The 25,110-nt window shown below is 34.6% G+C and overlaps 1 protein-coding gene across 1 annotated transcript in view; it reads right to left on the reverse strand.

Annotated features, from left to right (window-relative positions):
- Pal1 (Peptidyl-alpha-hydroxyglycine-alpha-amidating lyase 1) overlaps positions 1 to 23,648 on the reverse strand; it is a 560,006-nt gene extending 536,358 nt beyond the window's left edge. The window contains exon 1 of the mRNA XM_081748611.1: positions 23,533 to 23,648. The gene's annotated coding sequence lies outside the window, so the exon portion shown is untranslated. The remainder of the gene's footprint in view (positions 1 to 23,532) is intronic.
- Positions 23,649 to 25,110: the final 1,462 nt, after the last annotated feature.

Consider the following 25,110-nt stretch of genomic DNA (forward strand, 5'->3'; position numbering starts at 1 on the left):
ACATTTTGTTATAATTTAGTCCTGTGGTTAAGTAAGATTGCAAGATAACCTTTGTTTTAAGTATTTTACATACTATTGGTATACTGGAACAAAATATTGCAGTGATGCACTTATAAGGTTTTACATTCATTTAGTACTCCGCCAGTTCGATTTCTTTTTCTATCATTACTCCACTGTTAGGTTGTTTTGGCTCACTTTTTATTTAATTCATTATCACCATACTATTTTATTGGTCAGAAATATCCCAGTTTCAAATTACCACTGCAAACGCAACTTTTTTTCTGTATATCTTTCGTCTTTTCTTCCTTTCTTCTTATTAAAGCATGTGATTAAAAAAAAAAGAAAAAAGAAAAAAAAGATATTCATTATGGCTACTCATCCACAACTTTTGCAGGGATAATATTGTTGCGAGATCCGTTAATAGTTCTGAAGGGATGTTATTGTTCTCTTAAAAAGCTTTGAGTTTGTAGGGCGAAATGCTTCAAAGACTGTCATTGTTATTGAAAGGACAAGATTGTTCCAAACACATGAGTGGTAAAGAAATGTCAGTTTGTTGTCAACTAAATCGGTTAACTAAAGTAATCATGTGTTAATGTTATAGGAAGAATAAAGTATTTTTATTATAAAAATATTACAATAGTAAAGTATAACTGTTGCCTGTGCATGTGATCCGTTATTTCGGGTGGAGCCTTCCATTTCCATAGGCATTACTCTATGCACCCCTATTTTTAGTTTCCATCGTGGATTGTATGCAAGTTAAATTGTATGAAAAAAATATCTTGATTTACATACACAAAACATGTTACAAAAGTGTAGTAAAAAAAAAAAAAAAAATAGTATTTTTACGTAATACGAAGTATATCTAGGTAGTTGAGTATTTTTACGTAATACGAAGTATATCTAGGTAGTTGCTATAATTTTTTATTTGGTATGATTATTTACAAATTGTATTGTATTTGTCTATTAGTAAACAGTTTGAGCCTTCTTGCCAGTTTGAATGCAGGAAACAATATGCTGTAAAATTTTTGCAAATAATAAAAAGAAATGTTTATATGCGAAATTGTTTTATACGCTGCAGAATGAACTAACTTTGTTATAAGTTAGGTAATAACTTCGAGTATGTGGTGTAGTTGTCTGTACAATGTAGCAAACACCATTTATTTTACTTGTATAAGGTAGAGTAACGTCATTAGCCTTAAGCATATAAATTAGATACAATTTTACTTGTAAAAATGAACTGCAATAGTAAATTGTACAAAATTTTCTTAACAGAATATTCATTACTAAATTCAAATATATGGAATTTTATGACTGTTTTCAGTTCAATTGTAATATGCATTTAGAATATAAGAGTAATTTTATTGGTAAATTTGACTCAAGAATGCGTCTAACTATTCAATAATTCTGAAATTTTCAATGGGGAAACCCCACCTTCATCATGGACTTATTAATTTACCTAAACTTTCACTGTAATTCAATCACGACTCATGTTTCCATTATATAGCGAAAAAAAAAAAAATATATATTTACGGTGGAGCATACCTGTAACGTTGTGAAAACATAATACATGGACCATACAAGTCTGACTTAGATGATCATTTGAGACATTTGTCCACTTGATGCGATGGTCTATGTTGAACTCACGTGAATCTGTTTAAATAACGGTGTACTGCATTCTTCATGATAGAATAGTAAGAAACACCAAATGTAGTGGAACACACTAAAAATTTCTGTGCTTGTGTGATGCGCTATGTAAGAAACTAGATATTTTGTAGCCTTTTTTCGTTAATTCTGTTCGATATTCCTGTTGTTACAGGTGGTTGTTAATAACGATGTTCCATTTTGAATCAGCAGTGAGAGTTTATGTAAATAAATAAGCCACTAATGAGGGTGAAGGGTTGGTCCCATCGAAGATTTCGACATATTCAGACTCATTCCTGAGTTTAATTTACTAGTTATGATCAGAAAAATCGGATTGTAATTGCAAGACGTACGACTATGATTGTGTGTTAGTTGTGATCATGTATTAGTTTAGTTCCTTCAATAATAATTTTGTTAGTGTTGAAATATTTTGCTAAACGGCAAAATTTATTTTATCAATCCTTTCTAGATAATTGAAACAAAGGAACTCAATGGCGAGAATAGGAAATAATTATTTACCAGAAAATAGTGAAAACATAATCACATACAATATAAAATACAGTATGAGAACCACATATATAAACCAAGTGTGAATTTACTTATTATTAAATTTATTTATTGTGAATATTCTTTCAGATTAATTGGTCAAAATGAAACCAAAGTGATGAGATCTTCCATGTGTGTAGTAAGGTTCAGTTTCTTGTAAATCTTTTTCCTAATTAACTGGCTTCGCATTTTCGAATCGCTGTTCTCCACCTGTTACTATATTGTGTCATATTCACTGTGACACCATGCTGCACCAGATCATTCTTCACACAATTTCTCCACTTTAGTCTGTGTCGCACTAGTTTTCCATTCAGTTCTGTGGCATCCACACAGCTCCTATTCTAAAGGATTCCTTATGTATCCAACCCATCTAAGTCTACTTTCTTACACTTTTTCTATTACTGGTCTCTCACCTTTACTGTTCCTCGGTGCACTTCGTTTATAATTCTGCCACTCCACATATCCACTGCGACATCAACATTTCTGCAACATGAAACTTCCTGTCGCCTTTTTCGTCATCCAGCATTCCGCTCCGTATAATGTGGCAGGTCTCACTACTGTTTTGTAAACCTTTTCTTTGAGACGTACGTATTGATACCCTACGGTCACACAATGTTCCTGCCACTATCTATTTTGTCCAACTGCTGCTGATTCTGCCCTTTATATATTTCTCTATTCCTGCATTTTCTGTAGTATTGATCTCAAGTACTTAAATTTCTTCGCTATTACCACTTCTTTTGTCCACTCATATTCTTTTATTTTCATTACATTTTTTGAGAGTGGACAATGTAAATATTCTGTATTTATTTTACTAGTTCTAAGACCTTTTCTCTTCAATGCTTCTTCAAGTATCCTTTTCCTTTCAGAGTTTCCTTAGTCTCACGCACTAGTACGATGTCGTCCATAGATAGCATATTCCAAGGTGTTAACTCTTGGATTTCCCTTGTAAATGCTTAAATGTTCTTTTCTATTGATTTTTCTTTTTAGCTGTTATTATTGCAGCTGTTTCATGTGTAACATATGTAAATTGAGCTTGCTCTAAAAGTGATATATACTGTGAATGGGGTAAAATTTTGATATAAAATGTTAATCTGCTAGTCAGTTTTTGTTCTTAGTATAGTGGTAAATGTCAGTATGATCTGTCACATGATTCTAATTGGTTATTTCGCTTTCACTATATTATATCAAACTTAGGCTTATTCCCACTAATTATGCAGTAGTATTCCTAGAGAAGTAGAATGGAGAAGAGTAAACCAGTAGTAATATAGTAGTATGATACATACTTATGCCTCGCATTGGTTGTGAGTTCTGTTATAGGTTCCAGTGTGTAAACTACATAAATTTATCATTTTTAATTTTGCACAGGATCGCGTTGAAAAACAAAACTTATTTACTTTTCTGTGTTTCAAAGCGTATCCAGAGGAAGAGTTTTTAAATGACAACCCTTCCGGAGTGTGAAATAATTAAAAACACCATATGTACAGCTTACTTGTTAAGTTTCTGAAATGAGTATTTCTATTCCCTAATACTCTGCGTGTTTTTCACCGTTAATCCCTGGTTTAAATCTAAAATTTTGTGTCACAGGACGATTTTCAGCTTGATCGTATAGTTTACATTTCATTTATTCGTAGTCCAGAACAATTTAGGCAGACAAAGTAATATTACGTTGTTACTCTCATGTTACTGAATTGAACAGATGTTCAGGAGAAAGTAAGAAAGATTATATTTGTGTTTTGAAAATAATAATAATAATAATAATAATAATAATAATAATAATAATAATAATAATAATCTTGGCCCGAGGTACAGGCCGGCAGAGATGGTGCCTCGGGCGCCACTTTTCACGTGCGATTTTCGGCAAAATATTAAAATGCTCTGTTCCTGGTACAGTTCATGATATTTTGTTGCATTTGTTTTATTTTAAAGATAATAAGTTACTGATTCAAATGGTATTCTCCGTTTGCAGATATATGGTCGAATTCTCATGCTGTAGCTTTCTGAATTTCTTTTGAAAAATCAATTATATATATAATGTCAATCACAAAATTTTATGGTACAATAAGTGGTTTGTTGATCTGTTGATCACTGCTATATAGTATTACAAGGCCAAAAAGAGAACTTCTACTTCTGAGTTTAACAGGATTTATAATCAATTGAAAATTTTGTCAGACATTCAACCAGTTTCCGTTACCACATCCTACATATTGGTTTTATGAAATCAAATGTAATCTTACTTGACATGGTATTCTAATTCTTCTAGTGATAAATGATAGACATAGTTTTCAAGCATATTAAAGCTTCAAAAGGTTATGTCCAAACCCCAAAACATATTATATGTTCCAAAACATACCACTTCTGTGCACTTTGCTTAGAACCGGAATTAGCAACTCAGTGAACTAAAAATGTGTTCAACTGCATTTGTACTGTATCTTCTTTTGATACTGAGTAATGCCGCGTTTTTGAACCAATAGAAATTGGGGCAACCACAATTTAAAACTTAGCGATATGGAAGTGCGCACTGTTGGTGGTGTTGCAGTCTTGTAGGTGGAAATCTGTATCCAGCAACCAGTCCATGTGGTAGCATAAAGTTCACGACGATTTCATGTAACTCACAACTGATAGCTATAAGCTCTGCAAGCCACCAGTCACAATCATATACACAGGCCACAAGCATCCCTCTTTGTAAGTTGTGAATCTGAATATTTTCCTGCCGTTTCTGAGATCTTGATTAGACAAATGAAATTTCTTCATTTTTGCTCTTTAAAGTTCATACAGTATAAGATCGTCCATCATTATGAATCCAGTCAGATGACTTGTGAATTTCTTTCACATGAGTAATTTGGTTGCACCATTTTTCTATTTTCTGCAGGTGAAATTGTTCAGCTTCCTCTTTGGATAACAGGATGAGAGCTGATGATGTATGTGACTTCACTCACCATTCTCGTAAAATCCCCAGCATTCTGAATTGCAGCTGGTGGAAAGATTGTTTTATAATGAGGCGCTTCAGCAAACCCCCTACACTACCCCAATGTCTCTTCCCATGACCAGCAGCACTGTATGTCCACTCTATTTGCACAAGCGTCTTCGTCAATTCAATCAGTTCGTATCGATTTTTCAAGCTGCTAGGGACATCAGAAATAATCTAGGTGTGATTGGAGTTGTTGAAGAATTTTGCGTGTTGCCAACAATGCATGTTCTGAATCATGACCTTTGTTATCACTTATAACTGCAACACTTGTGATCTTGTTCTGAAAATATCTGACTCCTGTAAAATTGAAACTTGGTCATTACTCGAGTGATATCCTTGTACTTCTAGTGGCATAATCACAGGTTTTCAGCAAAATAACTGTGAAACACTAAATATTCTGCAACCCTTCACTTCTGCAGTGTAATGTTGCAATTTCTTCAGATGTCGGTGTGTCATTGTTTTCAGCGTTCATTTCCCAAGTTCATCAGTGAAGGTATCAGGGTTGGCTGGTTTAAACCAAGGTGGTTTAAACCATGGTTTAAACCAAGGTTTAAACCAGCTGGTTTTTTCAAAAAAAACCAATTGGTTTAAACCAAAAAACAAAAAAAAAAAAAAATGTTCGTAAAAGTGTAAGTGTTCGTAAAATCTTGATGAACACACATTTGTGGGTTATCACGTTTCACTCCCGTATATTATTCGTATTATATTCAGACCTAAAGTTCCCATTCATTACTCAAAAAGATTATACTACAAAAGCAACTTTTTATTTATTTTTTTTTTTACAAGTTTATAAATGTTTATTTTGTGATTCTTTTGTAGTTGTTATTATTGTAATGTAATTGCAATCGAAGAAAAATTCTAAATATTGTTTCGTTTCAATGTTTACTATTGATAAAATACATCGAAAATGCCGTACTTTGTGTGTGTGTGTGTGTGTGTGGGGGGGTCATACAGACCCCACGAGAGGCATTTAGTGAAATAAGTATCTTTGGTATCTATTTATGTATAAATGAGTTTGAGCAAAAGTGGACTCAAATAATTCGTATCTTTATTCACTTTTCTTATTGATATGCAGATTAAGTCGGTGTATTTCTTTAATTTGGACCAATAAAAGTCGTTGTTAACTAACTTGAACTAAATTAGTTCTTCTGTACTCCGTAGTACTTTGAAATTGTTCATATGTAATTCTGTGTAATGGTTTCACTTGTGCAACTGTTTATCTTTTTGTCCTTCTGAAATGACTCTTGACAGTTATATTAAGAAGCATGTAAAAATCAGTACAACGTATTTTTTTAAATCAGGATTCCTTCGTGAGTGAGTCGGCAGACGTATCGCATTTGTGGCCAATTAGTCCTGGTTCTGAGTTCAAATGGAGGACAATTTCTCTCGGATGTAACTCGAGAAGCGGTTTTTATTCCGCTTTAAGCTTATGTGACCCCTTCCAGCATAACCCGGTTGTTGCATAATAACATCAAGGCGAAACAAACTTATTTCTGTCCATATATGATATGAATGTATAGAGCAAATCATTTAAACCATAAAAACCTGGTTTAAACCAAAAAAACCTGGTTTAAACCAAAAAAACCGTTTTTTTTTGGTTTTTTTAATAAAAACCATGGTTTTTGCCAACCCTGGAAGGTATCAATGACAACAGTTTTGTCAATGAGTTTATTTTCCTCTCATTGCATATGTAACCTTAGAAGAATCATCTGCTATGTTTACCGGACCAAGTGTCTGTAAGGCGAATCATCCCTTTCTAGTTACCACATTCTTGAAACAAACAGGCCTCTCGTTACACATCACAGACTACTAATGACTTCACACGTCCAACCAAGGTGTCTGTCACACCTTAAAGTAAGCTCTTCAGAGTTACCGCCTAAAGTTCAAAATTGGCACAGTACACACATAAACAGACATTTCTAGGTGGAGATGCAATTAGGTCGTAGTGCATAGAATTTTGACCTTTCAATGTGGAATACTTCTTCCTTATATATAGCGAAAGTTTCATTAATACTGCGGGTCATTTATCTTTTCATTTTCATCACTTTTTTTGCAACTGTTATAGTGTCATTTTTGTTGGCGCTCTGGTGAGAACAATTCTATTTATCTGCCAGATAAAATGACTGTGCAGTCCACCTGTTCTTCATTCATAGGGACCATAGTAGGGATCCTTTTCCAAGCACTCTTTTTGCAAACTTCACATTTCTTGTTTTATCCAGCATGTATTTTGTTACAGACGGATTGTGGTGCAAAATTTGTACTTTTGAAAGGGAACTGGGATAATTTGTTAGAACTAGCACCTTTTCATTGTAGGATTCACACAATTCAGCAGTGAATTGATGTTTGATATAAATTCGCAGCAAGTTCCAAAAGCTTCTTTTGTTCCTTTTGTTCTGAATGAGATTTTACTGTGAAGAGTTCGCTCAGTTTCTGATTTAGTGTACTCACCCACAGCTGCAGTAATTTTACTGTGCTTTCTTGATGCATATATCTTATGACTTGATTTCATTCACCATGGTTTCTTTACAGGACTAACAGGAACCTCCTCTATGGCTGACTATTTCAGATAGTGTAATTCTTTTGCAGATATAAAATCTTCATTATGCACACCATGGACACTTCTTGTTCAGTTAGTATCATTGTTAATATTCTACCAAAGCATTTAGAACACAGGAAGCCATCACTGGAAATATCTTGGCATGAGACAGTCTTGAAATGCTTTATTGTTGGTTAGACACAAAGTGACAGCATTTTTCTTCTTCGCTTCGATGGACATTTTAACAATGTGTGTTTCTTTGATAATATATCAAATTTTGATTTGGTCGACTATAAAACAGAATTCCACTGTTCCTCAATCCAATTGACATATGGGAGTGTGGGTTTGTAGCCAGATTGGTTCATTTCCTTATCAAACTCAGTACTCAAGTCACATAGTAATGCCGAGCTGGCAAGAGAGAGTGAAGGCGGGTTAGTAGCCAGGTTGATTTAATTGTTTATTACGACTCAGTAGATGCGAACCAGTAATCTAGAATCCTGTCACTATGTATCTTGGTTCACTGAAGACATTTCTTGTTATTTTGTATCCTCGTATGTCAGTATTTTTTTTTTTAATCAAAAGATCCAATATATTTCAGGCAGAAATTTTCTTGTAGGACTTATATCTGGAGAACTACATATAGTGTAGCCAAACCCAAATTATCACTTAACTCAGTATGATGTGCATATTCCGTAGAAAATACGGAAACTCGATTTAGGGGCTGTAAAAATTTTGTGGCTCCTGATCCAAAAACTAATTATTGGCCAAGATCGCAATCTTTTGATTCATTTTTTTTTTTTTTTTTGTTCATTTCTAAAATTCTTGTTGAAACTTCTTTTTGTTACAACGCAGTCATGAAGACTTGCGTTAATGAGACTGTTAGTTACGGTTCTAACAGTCAATGATTTTTCCCGCATTTCATTAAATTCTGCTGTAATATCTATAGTTATATCGCATCTATCACGTTTGCTGGTCACAATAATACACATATCTTTTCATCGAAAGTGCATCGCAGCCTTCCAGAGCAAAGGCGATTGCCAAGTTTCCGTTTCGGTCAGGGTTTGCCTAAGTCGGCCGGTGGGTTTTATCGGGTTGAACCCACGTGAAAAAACCCACCTGGGTTTTTTTAACTGTTTGTTAGTATATGGTTCAACTAAGATGATCACATTGAAAGTGATTTGTATCAGATTTTGGACTTTTTTGGGCGAATTAAATGTTTTCATGTTAAGGTATACAGCAACATTCAACATACGACCTTTAAAAATTTCTGAATGCACTGAATGGATAAAAAGACCGTACCTTAGCTTGAAATAATCATAGAATAAATTAATGTATGGATTATGCTTTATAGCCTATTTGAAGTAAAATATGCAATTTTATATTTTAGAAAATACTGTCAGTGAATAGTGTGCTCGCAGACGGTGACGCCGAGGGACGTTATCCCTCATATGTTTGATGGGTTTAAGGCCATAGGTGCCGGTACTACCAGTAAATATGTAGTGCATTAGTAAAACTATTAGTATTATTTTTTATTACCTTTGATGGTAACACAAGTATTCTTCAGTAAAATTTGGTTTTCCAACACAGTTTAGTTCATTCATTCGTTGCTACTCTTCAAATAAGCATTCTGTAGAATCAACAGCAGCAATAGCTTAAAAATTCTCGTCGAATTTAAGAACCTTACTGCGCAGAGTTCCGAAAACTATGTAACGCTTATTATTTCAAGTGCTGAATTCAAACTTCCGTACTAGTGGAAGTTTCAATGTACAGTAAAGAAAGCTTGCATTTTCAAGAGAAAAACCGTCGTCGCGAAAGGAGTGCACGGGAAATTCTCGCAAAGCACCGGAACTGAATACTTCAACAATAAAATATTTATTTTACGCTGGAAGATATTTAATTTCATTTAAGAAATTTTGAAGCATTTACTTTATAAAATATAAATTATATATTTGTCTAGTTGTTTTAAATTAATTTTCTAGAAACAGTCTTGCAACAAGTGCTCGGGAAATTCCCGTAATTGGACGCACAAAGTATTGGAAATAAAGTTTAACAATAACACCACTTATTTTACGCTGGAAAATATTTAATTTTACTTAGACATTTTGAAACATTTATTTGATCAAACATGAGTTATACATTTGTTTTAAATTAATATAGTTGGTGTTCATATTTGGCGAACGTCACTGAGGCTCCTGGGATGATTCGATCTAAATTTGATCGTTCGTCTGCCTGTACCATATATACTACAGATTACCACTTTCGGTCTTTTAAGTTTAAATTTTCAGGGTACAAGCACGAGACACACTAAATTTCCTGTATAGATTTTGGCGGCGATCCATTGTAAAATTTCAAAATGGCGGCCATTTTCTTTTTAATAGCAATGAATTAGAAAATTGTTGCAAGTTGTGACAATGATAATCTCGAAATATAAATCACATTTTAACAATTTTGCTCCAAAGACATTGAAATATTTCGAAGACAGCTAATTAAACCCGAAAATATCCGAAAAAGCCTATAAGCCCAGGTTTTATCAAACCCTGCTTTCGCTGCATTGTTTTTTTTTTATTATTAAAAAAAAAAATTGGTAACGCATCGAATCGTCAGGTAGGCAAGAAAAACTGAAAACCAATTTGTTTATGTTTGCATTTCACTTATAAGTATAGGAAGTACTCTCTAGATGGCACTCATTCAATTTATCGACTCATAAAGCACACATGTGTAAATACGGTCATTATACAGAAATTAGAATACGATGCTACATAATCTATTCAAACTAACTAGAAACTATTATTTGAGGTTTTTTAATACAAGGAATCATAATATTGACACATTTTTTAGTGTTATTAATTGAATACAGAATACGTGTATACGCGATTGTGTTCCTGAACGTGGAAGTGTACTTCTGTTCTTTGGTTTCTCTTCTTCTCTTCCAAATCCTATCGAATGAGCAGTTTAGCGAAAGAACTCGTAGCGCACTTTCTTAGCATGTGTGAGTGTTTCCACTATTTTCTTGTTATTCTTTCCTATTCACGTTGTGGGGTTCCTGTGTTCCAGCTATATTTAATATCACAAATCTGGATCGCTCGTAATCATTGTCATTCTAGTAATATTCAGATTTACGTTTTTGAAGAACTTCCAAGATGCATATTAGAAACGATTACTTAGGATATTACACATTAAACAGTGTTGTTGACTTCATGAAAAAAAAGTACTAGACGCATCCACTACAATACGTAGATATAGTTACAAATAAACTGCTGATAATAATTGTAAAACTAGAATTAGGAGCATATAAGTAAACCAGTTTATTGGCAAAACATTTATTAAGATGACCAACATGTTATTGCAAACATGTAGGTCTTACGTAATCTAAAGCATCAATTAAAACAACTAGCTTTGAAGCATACCACATTCATATAGAAACTAGCTTACATCAAATTTGGTCTAGGATAAGATAAACAAAAACTGGCCTAATGTGATAGGTATACAGAGAACCTCAGTGCTACAACAACAATAATAGTAGTAAAAAGGAAGTTCCAAACTGATACAGTTGAACCTGATTCTAGCAACATCGGTTTCCGCAACACCTCGTCCATTGTAAGAAATAATCAACGGGAGCAACTAAGGCTAGGCTAGTGTGTTTATATTTTGCTTGGTACTACATCCACAAACGCATCAAACTCGTACATAACATCATTGTCACATGTGAGTGGTGATGGGATTTTATAATGAATTGCACGCCTACCCAGTGACTAACGTATGGGAACTTAGTACACGCCTGTATGGGGTTGCAGGAGGATGTAAATAGGTTGTTACTGCATTTCTTCCTGTATTGCCATTTTTAAACTTTGGGCGCTGCACTGGTTTTTCTTGCAAAGTTCGAGTGTCTGTCCACTCTCTGAGCTTCCTCATAATCCATACTGAGCTAATGGTATGTTTGGTACCGTACAGTGTGTAGTTATTGTTCCCTGATCATACCTAGGATAATAGTGATTAGGAGGCTTGCCTAAATGATAACATGGCTATGATAAATTTTAAGCATTGTACAGGAAGTTATAGTGATTCGATAAATGAAAGGAAGCAACTGATATAAATAAAAGTTATGTTTTTTGTAAGAACTTTAGATTACAATTGGCTTGTTTGGTTGAGCTAAAGTTTAGCAACCTCTTTAGCGTAAAATGTAGAGCTAGCTACAGCTTATCATGAGATCCGAACCACATGAGCTGTCGGGAGTCGGTCTCAGGTCTCCCGAGATTAAAATTGGAGTTTTTATAGAGAAAAAGAAGAAAGAAACCATTGGCTTGAGAATTCTACATTGGCATTTTACCCCATTATGTAAGTGTCTAAATAGGCAAAATGTAACTGTCGTGGTTTTATTTATTGCTTTATATTTTGTACTTTTCATTGGCAAACTTCATTCAGATTGGACAGTTGGCACAACTTAAGCAAGTATGAAGAGGAATACCAATAGCTACTTTTAATAAAATCAAAGTTATGTGATACATTGATATTTTACTTTCACATGAAGACGACAATAGTGTCTTTCATATGAACATTAATTAAATTTTTCTACTTTTATATTCGATAAACAGATTTCTTCATAGTTAGTGCTCATTGGTAGAGCGTTTATCTCTGGTGCATGGGTTCCCTGGTTCGATCTAAGGTTATGTAACTTTGAATAACATTGTGCCCATGTTTTTTTTTTTCAGAACTCTTTCGTTTCTTCCACATTCTCATTCTATCAGTTCCTTTTATGATAATTTACTTTCATCAGTAATCTAGTCATAGGGTATAACCGTATCACTGAAAATTTTCACTTATTTTTCTTATCAGTTAATGACTCGTACACACTTAAAAAAATACTCGACTGCAGCATAGATTCAGTCATTTCTACATTCGACAACAAGTAAATCGGTGAAAATTTTTGTTCTAGCATCATCTAATCGAAGACTAACGTAGTTGAGAAAATGCTGCAATTATTTAATTTCTAGTAAACATGGACTTTCCATAGAACACTGCAGCTAGCGAGAAAAAAGGAAATTATTAATTGTAGTTTCTATACAAAATAATGTACAAACTTTTGTTCTTAGGAGGTTTTGAGCTCATTTTCACTCAAGAAAGAAGAGTACTAGAAATAGGCCGAAACTAGGTAAAATAAGTTCTGCGTATTACATTCTGTGACAAATTACCAGAGCGATGAGACCAACACACTGTTTAGTTCAGCACAGAAATTGATCGGACACTTAAGGACTGGATAACTGTAGTATTACTATTATTTATCATTGTTAAAACTACAACTTAAGTTACGGAACTGGCAAGTGAATCAAGGTATAATTGAAAAAATGTCAAAGATAGTTAAATATCTTCATTACGATCACTACTGTTCTGACGTACACAGACGATGTTCATTGGGATCGTACTTGACGTCTATACAAAAAATGTAATCCTTAGTCGTTTAGAATTATATTTTCTTGTGTCTTTTTCTCTTTTAAATCTAAATCCTTGTGTGTACTGTACATCAACATTAGTTTAAGGGTTTTGAAAGATCACTTGATGTACTTTCTTAATGTGTTCATAATAAATACATTTAATTATTTAAAGGGCTATTAAAAAACATTACGAAATGAGCGGAGTTAGATCCTGTTCAAAAATTTTAAAATACAGAAACTTAACCGACACATTTCCTATAGTTTGGAAATGTTCGTTGAATGTTTATTATTTTATGATTACCAAAAATTTTCAATGTTGAAAAGGATTTTGGTTATTCTATTTGAATTACGGCAAGAATTTACTGACGTAGCTGAGAGTTTCAACTAAAAGTTTAACCGATGGCTGTAAATGTAGTATTTCATACAGATTAAATACTTATTCAATTGTTAGTCTAATATACAGACAAAATTTCACTTTTCACTTTCTAATTTTAATAATATTTCTGTATCGTTGTATGTCTTATTTATCTCTATTTTTCATTTTGTAGTTTGCTATTAAGTTACCCTGTTTAGCAATCTGTTTCACCATGAATTCCACTTCAGAGGTGATACAGACTTGTATTTAATCACTTAGTGTGTACATCGTATAAATAATAAAGCATTTTCATCTTAAAATCTCAGTTTTTGTAGGTGGAGACACTTAGGTATTCTTACATAGTAGGCGCAGCAAATACGTGCCTCCTTGTTAAATTTAAAGGTACAGGGAACGCAATCTCAGTGAACTAAATTGAGGACGGAGTGAAATGTTTGGTTTAAGGGTAGAGTATTCAACAAATGCATAGTTGTGACCTATTTTAATTGTGCCATGTTGGGCTACAATTCTTAACTATCGAATTACATTTTAGCTCAAAATATTAAGAGACTTTCAAACTATTGGTGGGTGGAGTAACTTTTAATATATACCGTGGGTTTTTTCCGAGTTCTCCCGTTTCTTCTTACTTTCTTTATTGTACCATTTCATTCATTCTCATAATCACAATCTCCTTTAGCTTGCACGGTATACCATAGAATATAAAACTGAACGATGTAATTCACTTTTATTTTTTCGAATCTGTATTGAGAGATATTTAAGGACATACTTCTGTCTGATTCGTTAATTAGTATGATTTCATGGGGATTTACGATATAAAATTTACATATGTTTCAAACTTAAAACACGTAAATATTTACGTGATGTGAAAGTGAAATAGTGTATTTTTTCCTGTATACTTTATGCATAGTGTAAACAATATATTATTATTCAACTTTGCTCTAGAGTACACTATAAGGAAAATCAAAGATAGTCGATTTAGTTAAAAATGATCAGTTTTTGTCCATGTGGCAGATAAAAAGTTTAAATTTTTTGGCTAGTGTTATAGGAGTGCTTTTCGGTCGGTAACAGTTATACACTTTGTGTTACTTCATCTTGTATATTATTGTTATTGTTATTGAAGTGTGCAAAAGAGAACTACTATTCAGTGAGACGTGATTTTTGTGAGTGTTTGTGAATTTTCCCATGAAAATAATAAAAATTAACGAAATTTGATTAAATATTTTTCATGCTTCTTAATCACGTCTGTTTCTTGGAATTGAAATAATGGAATAACATCAATTTGAATGCTTGTACAGTCCGCAGCAAAAAACCTGCAACATGAACATGTAACTTTATTGTGCAACTACGCCTAACAGCGCAGGGAATCAACATAACGTCTAAGTGGCACGAATCACACCAGGAGAAACCTCGGTGTCCACCTCTGCACACTTATGTTGGAGCAAAAGACTTTGTCGTTTCACAATAAACTTACATGCTCATGTTGCAGGTTTTTTGCTGCGGAATGTACATGATCGTAGAAATACAGCCAGACCACAATAACTTGATGACTGAGACAATTAAATCACTGCAAATTATTAGTATATCTGAAGATTCAGTATTTTATTACTATTTATTTGTAACAGTTATTTAAAATGACTGATTTTTAGCCAGCCTCTTCAGTTAACTGTATAACGGCTTGTTATTTTTAAATATCAGTTCGGTATTCAGTCAACTATTAAGCTTTAGTGATTGTATTATAAATAATGCAACGAAAAGGCCATTTTACAGTTTTACATTAGTAATACAGGAACAAAAATTTAAAGAAAGTTTGCCAAAGCTCATGTATTAAAGGAATCCCGGCATTCACCTGGTGGAATTGGAAAATAACCAGTCAGGATGCTTGGTATAGAAATTTGAACCTGGGGACTCTCCATTACGAAGAGCCAACGCTAACCACTAGATGTTCATTATTTAATGATGCAAAGGTATTTTGTACACGGGTTACACTTTTACTCGACAACTAATAATCTTCGTTCATAGTTTCTGCCCATTTTCTACATTTTACTTGTATGGACTGTACGAAGTAAATGTTTTACGTTTTATTTAGCAATGATTCTTTAATGTTTGGTGATATGCTAAAGTTTCAAATGAAGTTTCCTCTTTTTATAAAATTCTTAATAATTTTAACATCTTTAAAGACATTATTCTGAATTATTTCCAAATATTCAAGTAAACTAGAATAAAGCGAATAATATTAAACACTTGTGGACAAAACGTTACTGTTTAACAGAAACAAGATTTTTCTACCAAAAAAAAAAAAAAAAATCAAACTAAGAACTTGGTCCAATGATCATTGAAAAAATTAAACCACTAGAGATTACACGTTAACCAACTACTTTACAAAGGCGAGTGTAGGTTTCCCTAATAAGTAAGCGCATATATGCAAATCACTAACACGAAGTGCGTGGTCGCTTCGAATATTTTGTGCGTATTTCTATTTAGTCTTTCGTTTGTGTGTAAAATGATTAATGCCTATACATATTAGGACTTTGCCATATGTGTAATAACTAATATCATTAGAGATCTACGTAAATTTCGCTACGCGTTTGCCACATAAAAAGAGATTTCTTTTTTTAAAAATATAACTTGTTTATTTGTATTTTTATCGTGATTGATTTTTAAAAAAGTATTTTAGTTTTCGTTTTTTCTACTTTTCCAGAAGACATATGAAATTTTCCGTCGTGAACAGTGAGCCATTTCTATATGTGTAATTTCTAAAGACATGCGACAAAAAATTTGGACGTAAATGTATCAAAAAGAAAGTTTCATTATCATACTATCATTATCAGAGAAAAATATTTTCAAATTTCAGGTACACGAGAACAGACAGTATTGATTTTGCAACATTTTGCTAAGCGAAATGCTCAGACATGTGAGAATGTTCTAATTGTTCACCCTTTGACATTTTCACTCTTATGATTCTTCTGTGTTCTCACGTACGTTTCTCATTACGTACGTAATTATCTTTGGTTAATAAGCTACCATTTAATGTATACGACTTCATATTTGTTGTTTTATTTCAAGTGAGTTTCAGTGAATTGTAAGTTCCTTTCAAATATTTAGCTTTCCTGCTAGGTACTTCGCATGGTGTATGAAGTGTTTGATTTTGTAACAAAAATCTTTTTTTTTTTTTTTTATGGCATATTTCCGGAGTGGGTAAGTGTAAGCATTAAGATAAAAGTAAGTCCTTTGTTTAGTATAACAAAGTCAGTATAAATCGCTTGGAACCCAATTCCTGGCTTTCGTGGTTTTCCGAATTATTTTATGTTAATGTTTGCTCTTTGTTCGTGTTATGTTTCACTGGATATTACATGAATTCTCTTTTATCCGTCTTTTGTATATTTTCTTTTAATTCACTTTTCTTCTTTAGTGTCGAATGTTTTCATATATTCTGTGCCACTTCAAGGCTTGGTTTTGTTCTTTCATGCGAATTTTGTGTCTATCTAGTGCATCTATTCCAGAAAGAAAGGTATCTGTTCATGATGAACTTGTTCGAAGTTTGTTTCTTCCACGAAATCAGCTATGGAAACATTTCAAATGTTAACCGAGGCTTATGGAGATGAAACTTTGTCTCGTGCACGTGTGTTTAAATGGCATACGCGGTTTGTAGAGGGAAGGGACAGTGTGGAAGATAAAGAACGTGTCTTTTTCGACATTAATGGAATTGTAATGATTGAGTGGGTTCCCACAGACTCAGAATCAACACTACTACATTGAAGTACTAAAAGACTTAGTGAAAAAATTAGAAAAAAAAAAGCCCGCTCACGCGGCCCTATCTGTCAAGCAGTTTGTGACTAACAAAAACATTACTGTGATGGGACATTCTCCTTATTTACGTGATTTGGCTCCACGCGACTTGTTTTTTTATTTCCTAAAGTTAAATCTTGCTTAACCCTTTTAAAATATGTTTTTTTAGGTGTTATTGTTGACTTTCAGTCAAGAAGGTACAGCATCATCCCTACCGGTAATTATCGTAGGATTATGGTTCATACGTCGTTTTGTTCAGAATAGATTTGGCTTTCAGACAGTACCACTCACATGTCCTTATCATGTACATGAGGGGATCGTTTTGAAGGGAAATCGAGATTTTTTTTGACAAAACAAACCTTCTTCAAAGTTTGGGGTCTCCTGAGCCCCCCATTCGGGTCTGCGCACAAACCTGAAAGAAATCTTAAAAAATAATACGCAATGTACTAATTACTTGTGACCTCATGACAGAACTTTCTTTGTCTTTCTGTAATGAGCTTTTGTAAGTCAAAAATTTTCTGCACGAATTTTTCAAAAATTTTCTGCAGGAATTCTGAAAAAAATTCTGCAGAAGAATCATTTGTGATTGTTAAAAATACGCTTTACGCAACGTAAAAAAACAGTTCAAACTATATTTATACGAGTCGTCCATGCATTTAAGACATCTACACACAGCAGGCATGTTTTTACACTTTTCTGTTGGCTATATATATATATATATATATATATATATATATATATATATATATATATATATTTTTTTTTTTTTTTTTTTTTTTTTTTGCCTATGGCAATTTTTTTGCATAGGCGCGGCAAATTTTCTGCGATCACATCGCAGATCGCGGCATGTTCTGCTATGGGGTTTGCGACAAATTAGAATGTTCTGTCTTCAATAGTAAGGGCGGGAAATTTTTTTTACCCATGTTGGGAGAGCATCAGAAAACGCCCAAAATTTCCCTAAAATGCACCCTACAAAATTTAAAAATTTCCTGACACATCCCTAATTTTCGTAAGATCACATATTCATACGTCGTTCTCTTCAGAATCTAGTAGCGTTTCAGACAGTACCACTCATATGTTCCTCGGACGTCCCTAAGGAGGGAAAAGTTGAAAATATGGATTTTTTGTGAAAAAATCCCTTTTCCCCATTTTGAGGCCCTCTGGCGCGGCCCTGGGTAAACATACAGATCTGGAAATTCTTGCAAAAATAGTACTTGTGGTAGTAATTACTTGTGACAAGTAACCAATTTCCTATCGTCAACACTAAAGGCGGGAAAAAATATTTCTCTCTTCTGCTGCGAATATGCCCAGAATTTGCCAAAGATCCTATAGAAACTTTAAAAATTTCCTGACACGTCCCCAATTATCGTAGGATGATGATTCATACGTCGTTCTCTTCAGAATAGAGTAGGCTTTTAGACAGTTCCACTCACATGTCCCTCGGACGTCCCTAAGGAGGGAAAAGTCGAGGAAAATAGGGATTTTGTTAGAAAAATCCCTTTTTCTCATTTGGTGCCCTCTGGCGTATCCCAGGGTAAACATACAGATTTGGAAATCACTTGCAAAAATAGCTCTTGTGGTACTAATTATTTGTGACAAATACCAATCTCCTATCTTCAACACTAGGGGCGGGAAAATATTTTCCCATTTGGGAAAAGCGCGCAAAGCGCTGCAAATTACAGTAGTAACGAAAGGATATTATGTAACGAAAGGATATTATGTAAAAAAAAAATCCCTGAAATGTCCCTAATTATCGTAAAATGATGATTCATACGCCGTTTTGTTCAGATTCGAGTATGCTTGCAGAAAGTACCACTCAGGTGTCCCTATCATGTACCCGAGCGGATCAGTAATCGCAAAAGTGGGGTTTCTGGTCAAGTAATATCACTCCTTTTTTTTTTTAACCTTTAGCCCCTCTGAACCCCCCTTCCGTGTTGACGAAGAGATCTGAAAAAATTCAGATAAAAACTAAAGGGACCACTGATTGTTTGTGTAAAACTTCAGAAATCTAGGGTTAAAGAGAGGCTCACCAAAAAATGTTGAAGTTAAACCTTACTAAAAAAAGGGAATTTGTAAAGTGATGACGTCATACCCCCTATGTTCCGACGCTCGGAAGCGTATAGACCCTTACAAGGCTTTTTTCAATGCCTCCTCTCGTAAAATTAAAAAAAAAAAGAACCAAATAGCTTTCTTAGTTTTCTTTTAATCGAATTTTGAAGACACTATCATTTCGTAGTAAAAACTACGATATATCTTAAAAGGGTTAAAGGGAACCCATTTTACCTCAGTTGAAGAGCTTCAGGCAAAAACGGAGAATCTCCTGAAGGGCCTTCGAAAAACCTCGTTCCAGAACTGTTACTAGCAATGGCATCACAGTGAATGCTGAAGGGAACTGCTTTGAAGGTGATAATGTCACGAAGAACTGATTCTGTAAGTACAACGATTTATTGGACTTTTTTTTTTTTTTGTTACACCTTGTAGTCTTCATATTGGTTAAGGCACTTGTCGCATCGTGGGATGAGTGTTCAGCCAAGTTCTCCCAAGGTGTTTCACCCCCTCGTCTGAAGCAATGTGACGGTCTCCTAGGTCCTCCTTCAAGTGTACTAACAAATGAAAGTCGCTTGGAGCGAGGTCTGGGCTGTAGGGAGGGTGATCGATGATGTCCCAGCGAAACTGCTTTAACAGCGTGGTGGTCTTCAGGCCTGTAGGCGGGCGCACATTGTCGTGAAGGAAGATGACGCCCTCGGTGAGAAATCTTTGCCATTTCCTCCTGATCGCTTCGCGTAATCATGTCAAGATCTTACAGTATCGGTCAGCAGTTACTGTGCGCTCTCTTTCCAAAAACTCCACGAGTATGACACCGACACTGTCCCAAGACAATGTGAACATCACCTTCCCGGTAGGTGGCATCACCTTAAATTCTTTGCCTTTGGAAAATGAAATTAAAAACGAAATCTTGTAGTTTAACGTCCCACAATTATGCGTGTTGGGTTAAGGGAGACGATGATTAAAGCAAGTGAATTATGATGGAAGAAGTAGTGAAATGAGAAGGTGGGAGGAAACGGGAGTATCCTGAGAAAACCCACGAGCAGAATGTCCTCCCCACAAACTAACTTCACCGGTGATCGAACCTGGGACCCTACGCACCAGAGGTAAGCGCTCTACCACTGAGCTACCGTGACTCCCTTTGTCTTTGGAGGAAAGGGGTGTTTCCATTCTTCTGATGACCGCTTACTGCTGGAGTGTAATTGTGGATCCATGTTCCGTCATCTGGGACAATGCGGTGGAGAAAGCAGTTCCTTTCTGTGGAAAACTGTTCCAAAAGTTGCAGACTTGTCCCCATGCAATTCTCCTTGTGTTGGTTGGATAGTTTGCAGGGAACCCATCGGGAACAAACTTTCCGGTACTGTAGAGTGTCGTGCACAATACTTCCGAAGGACATTCCCAATTCTGCTATTAGATGCCGTAACGTGTTTATCTTCTTCTGAATCAGCTTCTCCGTTGGGTCGACCACTGCTTTACTCGTTGATGACGTTTTCTCTACCAGCCGCAAACTTCCGACACCATTCTGTGAATGCTGACGAGACATAATAGTCTCTCCGTAAATTCTCTCTACCAGCTGCGCGGTCACATGTTTCGTCCAGAGAAATCGAATAACTGAGCGGACTTCTTCGCGAGACCAGTTTTCCAAACGAGTCTTTATTTGTGTTTTACTACAATCAGCGTCGTAGGAGCCGGGTGGCTGAAACTCTGCGCAATTGCCAACTCCATGTTTTAAAATCAAGGCACACTTCTTATTCCTTTATAACAGACTAAACTCTAGAAATATCGGCCTTGTAACCTTAGTTTCTGATCCTTCCTCGTATATCATATATTTAAAAAAAAGCTTTATATACCAAATTTGTATCTGGATGACCTTTGTAAAACTTCGTTTTACCATAATTTTAAGTACAATTTATACTTTGTACATTTGTATTTTAACTTTAAGGCCCAACAGTTCGGGACATATGATGAAGAGCGATATTTATTCCCTTCCTTCCACTTTTGGAAGTTGAATTTCACGAAAGTCCGCAGTACACATAGACTAGACTATAAGGATAACATTTGTGCAGAATTTGACGATTCTGCGCTCTGTAATTCGAGAAATCGAATAAAGTTTGTATAATTACCTTTTTCCCCTCAACTCAGCAATGAGTGATCTGATTTCCAAAAGCTTTTTTCTTCACTGTCTAGGATTCAAGATTTGTGTGATGAATATGTTAGTGAGTAAATCGGTAGAATTATTCTTGTAGGTGGAAATGACGAGTTTTTAATTTTCATATGTGTATATTGTCATCAGCAAAATGGTAAAATAGGCGTAGAATTTGTAAGTGTAAGCCATCTGAAATTTGTACAGCTGTTCCCAGAAGTTAGTTACCATCAAGGGGAATTATTTCGAAGGACAGTAAGTGCTGTTTCAGGTAAGACAGCAATCCATTCGAAATATAGACACGCTCGCTGAACTTTCTGGACAGAGGTTGTTTTTTTACAGGCTGTTAAATATCATAGAATACAGTGGCATATGACACTCCCTTTATTTTATTTAATTTTTTTTTAAAACTTTTACAGTAGTATACGGGAAATGTTTCTAGCAGGACACTGGGAGTACTGAAAATATTCAAGTCAATACAGGATTCACCCTGCTCACCCTTATTAGTCAGATAATCGAACCAACTTAAAAGCATTTTGCACTCAGCATGAAAGCCTGTCACATTGAATATATTTGAGTGAGGTATAGATTGGACATATGCTCCTAAGTCATTACTTTTGGTTTTGTAGACCAGTTCTCTAAAGAGATAAGCGTGCCTTACCTTTAATGAATCTTTAATATCCCCTTAAATATTTTGTTGGTTGTACATATCACTTCCGTCTCCACTTTTTCTCAATCGTTTAAAAATGCGCGCCTTTGGCGCGGGAGACCCGGGTTCGATTCCCGGCGGGAGCTCATGTGGTTCGGATTCCACGTTAATCAGTAGGTCCACGTCTCATATAGCCTCGCTGCTGAACGGGACGTAAATCTCAAAAATCAATCAATCAATCGTTTAAAAATGAAATCTCTAGTCTAACGTCCCACAATTATGCTCTTTAGGATAAGGGAGACGGATGATTAATGAAAGTGGATGATTGTGAAAGAATTGGTAGAACAAGAACATGGAAAGTCAGTGGTGGAGTGGGGCAGAGGTCACTGAGTCCTTTGGGTCACAATTTTTTTTCCGGGTCTGGGTCTCACTTTTCACACACGGTCTGACCCAAAAGCAGGCGAAACATCTTTGCAGCATTACTGCAAAATTTTATAGTTTATCAAAAATTTTCAGTAGTCGCGCTCGAACATTCATTTGTTTAATTCTTGGTGTGAAATTTGTTAATCAAGATACGATGTTTCGAATATTATATGTTTTCATAAATATAATTTTATGTTTATTAGTTTTCCCATACATGGTTTTTTGAACATAGCCCATACAAAAAGAATTAATAAAACACTGGGCGCAGCAGTATATTTTATATTTTAAACAGGTCTATTAAATTTGGACGATCCATCATAAGCAAAATGTAGCTTATCTTTTCTGTGATTTTGATAAAACTTTGTAGTTAACTTTAAATTCAATATTTGACACACTCAGACACAAACATCAAGCGAGAAAGAAAATTATATTTAGTGAAAAGGCAATGGGAGAATCATATTTTTTAGAATCGCATACTCCCCATATGTATGATGATGGTTCGTCTCTGGGTTCTACCAGGGTTATGTGTCTGTGCGGGTCATGCATTCCATCACAGGTGAAAGTAACCCGGAGAAAATTCACAGACATTGTTATCCACCATAAACTCATTTGTTCTGTTATTTAACCTGGGATCCTCGAACCAGAGATCAGCACTCTACCACTGAACAACCATATCCCTTTCACAATAGTACAGAGATACAAGAATAATATTAACACATGCCTGCGTAATACTAGAAAATGCATTTTAGTGAAATAATTTGTGTTACTCACTTTCTTTTGTCTTCGTACCACTTACCACACCGAGGGCTTAGACAGAGAACTGGCATGAACGAAGACAAAAATTCTGAATAGTGTTTTGTATTTACTATAAATTTACGTAGATAAAATCAATATTATTCTTTGCTTCCTGCATTATTTCGAAAAATGAAAAAAGTGGGAAGGAAACTAATAAACATTAATATCACGGGCTAACTAATATTTATCTGTCTTACCTTCTGCAGTTCCACTTGGATGGATTAAACACAAATAAATGCTGGACTTTAAGTAGCCTGGACTATTAAGAAGAGAAATACTAGTTATTGAACTGAAGAGGACTGTACACTTCCATTAATAGAATTATGAATGCAGACGTTGTAAACTAGATTTATCTTCCTAATATCTATTGTCCCTGGAGCGAATATTATTTTAGTGTTCATATTTTTTTTCTTGTTTACTCATCGTTGTTTTCAGGAGAAATATGCCTATTAAGGAAATAATGATGAGGGCGCTGTTCTATCACGTGAAAAAAGTTAATCACTGCAGCTTTATTTTTTAAGATAAAAAACATTGCTTATCATAATGACTTTATATTACTGTTGTTAATTAACAGTTCGTTTGAGGAATTGGAAGGTTCATCGTTACCGGAACAAAAAGCTCACCATTGGAACGTATCCTGTACCTAGCCAACTTACGATTGTTAACAACTTCTCGAATATCTTGCATTATATTATCTTTTCATTTTCTGAGTCTGCCCAAGCCTCTCTTTCTCAAAGGCTTCTTAACTAGACCTTCGTTGTGAGTACAGTCTTCTCGGAAAGAAATTGATTTTCATTTGGTTCTTTGATATAAACTTTAAAAAGAAATCGAATACATCTTACTAGAGGAAGAGGAACAATTTTGTTAACTCTTTCAGCAGAATGTTAGGCATTGCTTACTACGTAAATTTATAACTTGGGGAAATATTTTCCATCACTATGTTTTCTTCTTTTACTGTGCTTTTCCAGTCCCCTCTAAGCATTGTAATCACTTATCATTCTTGCTGATATGAGTATAGCCGTTGAAGCCATGGATACTAGGATGGGTCGAATAAAGGACTTTCGAATCGGATGTAGTAAAAAGGAAAATATTGAAACAAAATCTATATTTTATCTTCAGTTCGCGCAGAGGGCCTAAGATAAAAAAAATAAATAAAAAAGATCGAAAGTACCAATTATTGCTTAAACGCTCAAATTTTAAGAATTAAGTTTTTTTACTAACCTGAAATTATTATAATGTTAAAACTGTTTTTAAAATTACAGCTGTACATTTGGTGTTAGCGCATACCGCCTGAAGTTAGTGAATTTCGGTGAGAAATTGAGTTCTTTTTTCTTAAATAGTATTATAAACACAAGCACTTTTGTATTAATGATATATCTATATACAAGGTTAGTTTTTACTCATTTCTTTTAGAGACTGATTTTGTGTATTCAGCTTCTAAAGAAATCACACGCTTGTAGCTTTTCGCCCATTCGCAAAATTCTCCACCACGTGGAGGCGATTGTAATTTGAACTCCATATACGTCCTACCTAACATCCAATTATTCAGGGCATGTTAAGTTATGTTGTTTCGCCATTATTAGTCAAGGGCGTCATCTTGAAATCTGATTTCCGGTCGAATTTAGGCATCAAGGAATACGATGTTGCTATAATACAAGCCATCTTTGTTATTTTCTCCACACATTTTTCCACAGCTATGTAATAAATTTAACAGATCTTTCCACTGTTTGGGTGTGACAGAGAAAATTTATAAATTCAAACATCCTGAGTTTTAT

Source organism: Thermobia domestica, chromosome 2, assembly GCF_964235325.1.
Source record: "Thermobia domestica chromosome 2, izTheDome1.hap1.1, whole genome shotgun sequence".
Classification (NCBI taxonomy): domain Eukaryota; kingdom Metazoa; phylum Arthropoda; class Insecta; order Zygentoma; family Lepismatidae; genus Thermobia; species Thermobia domestica.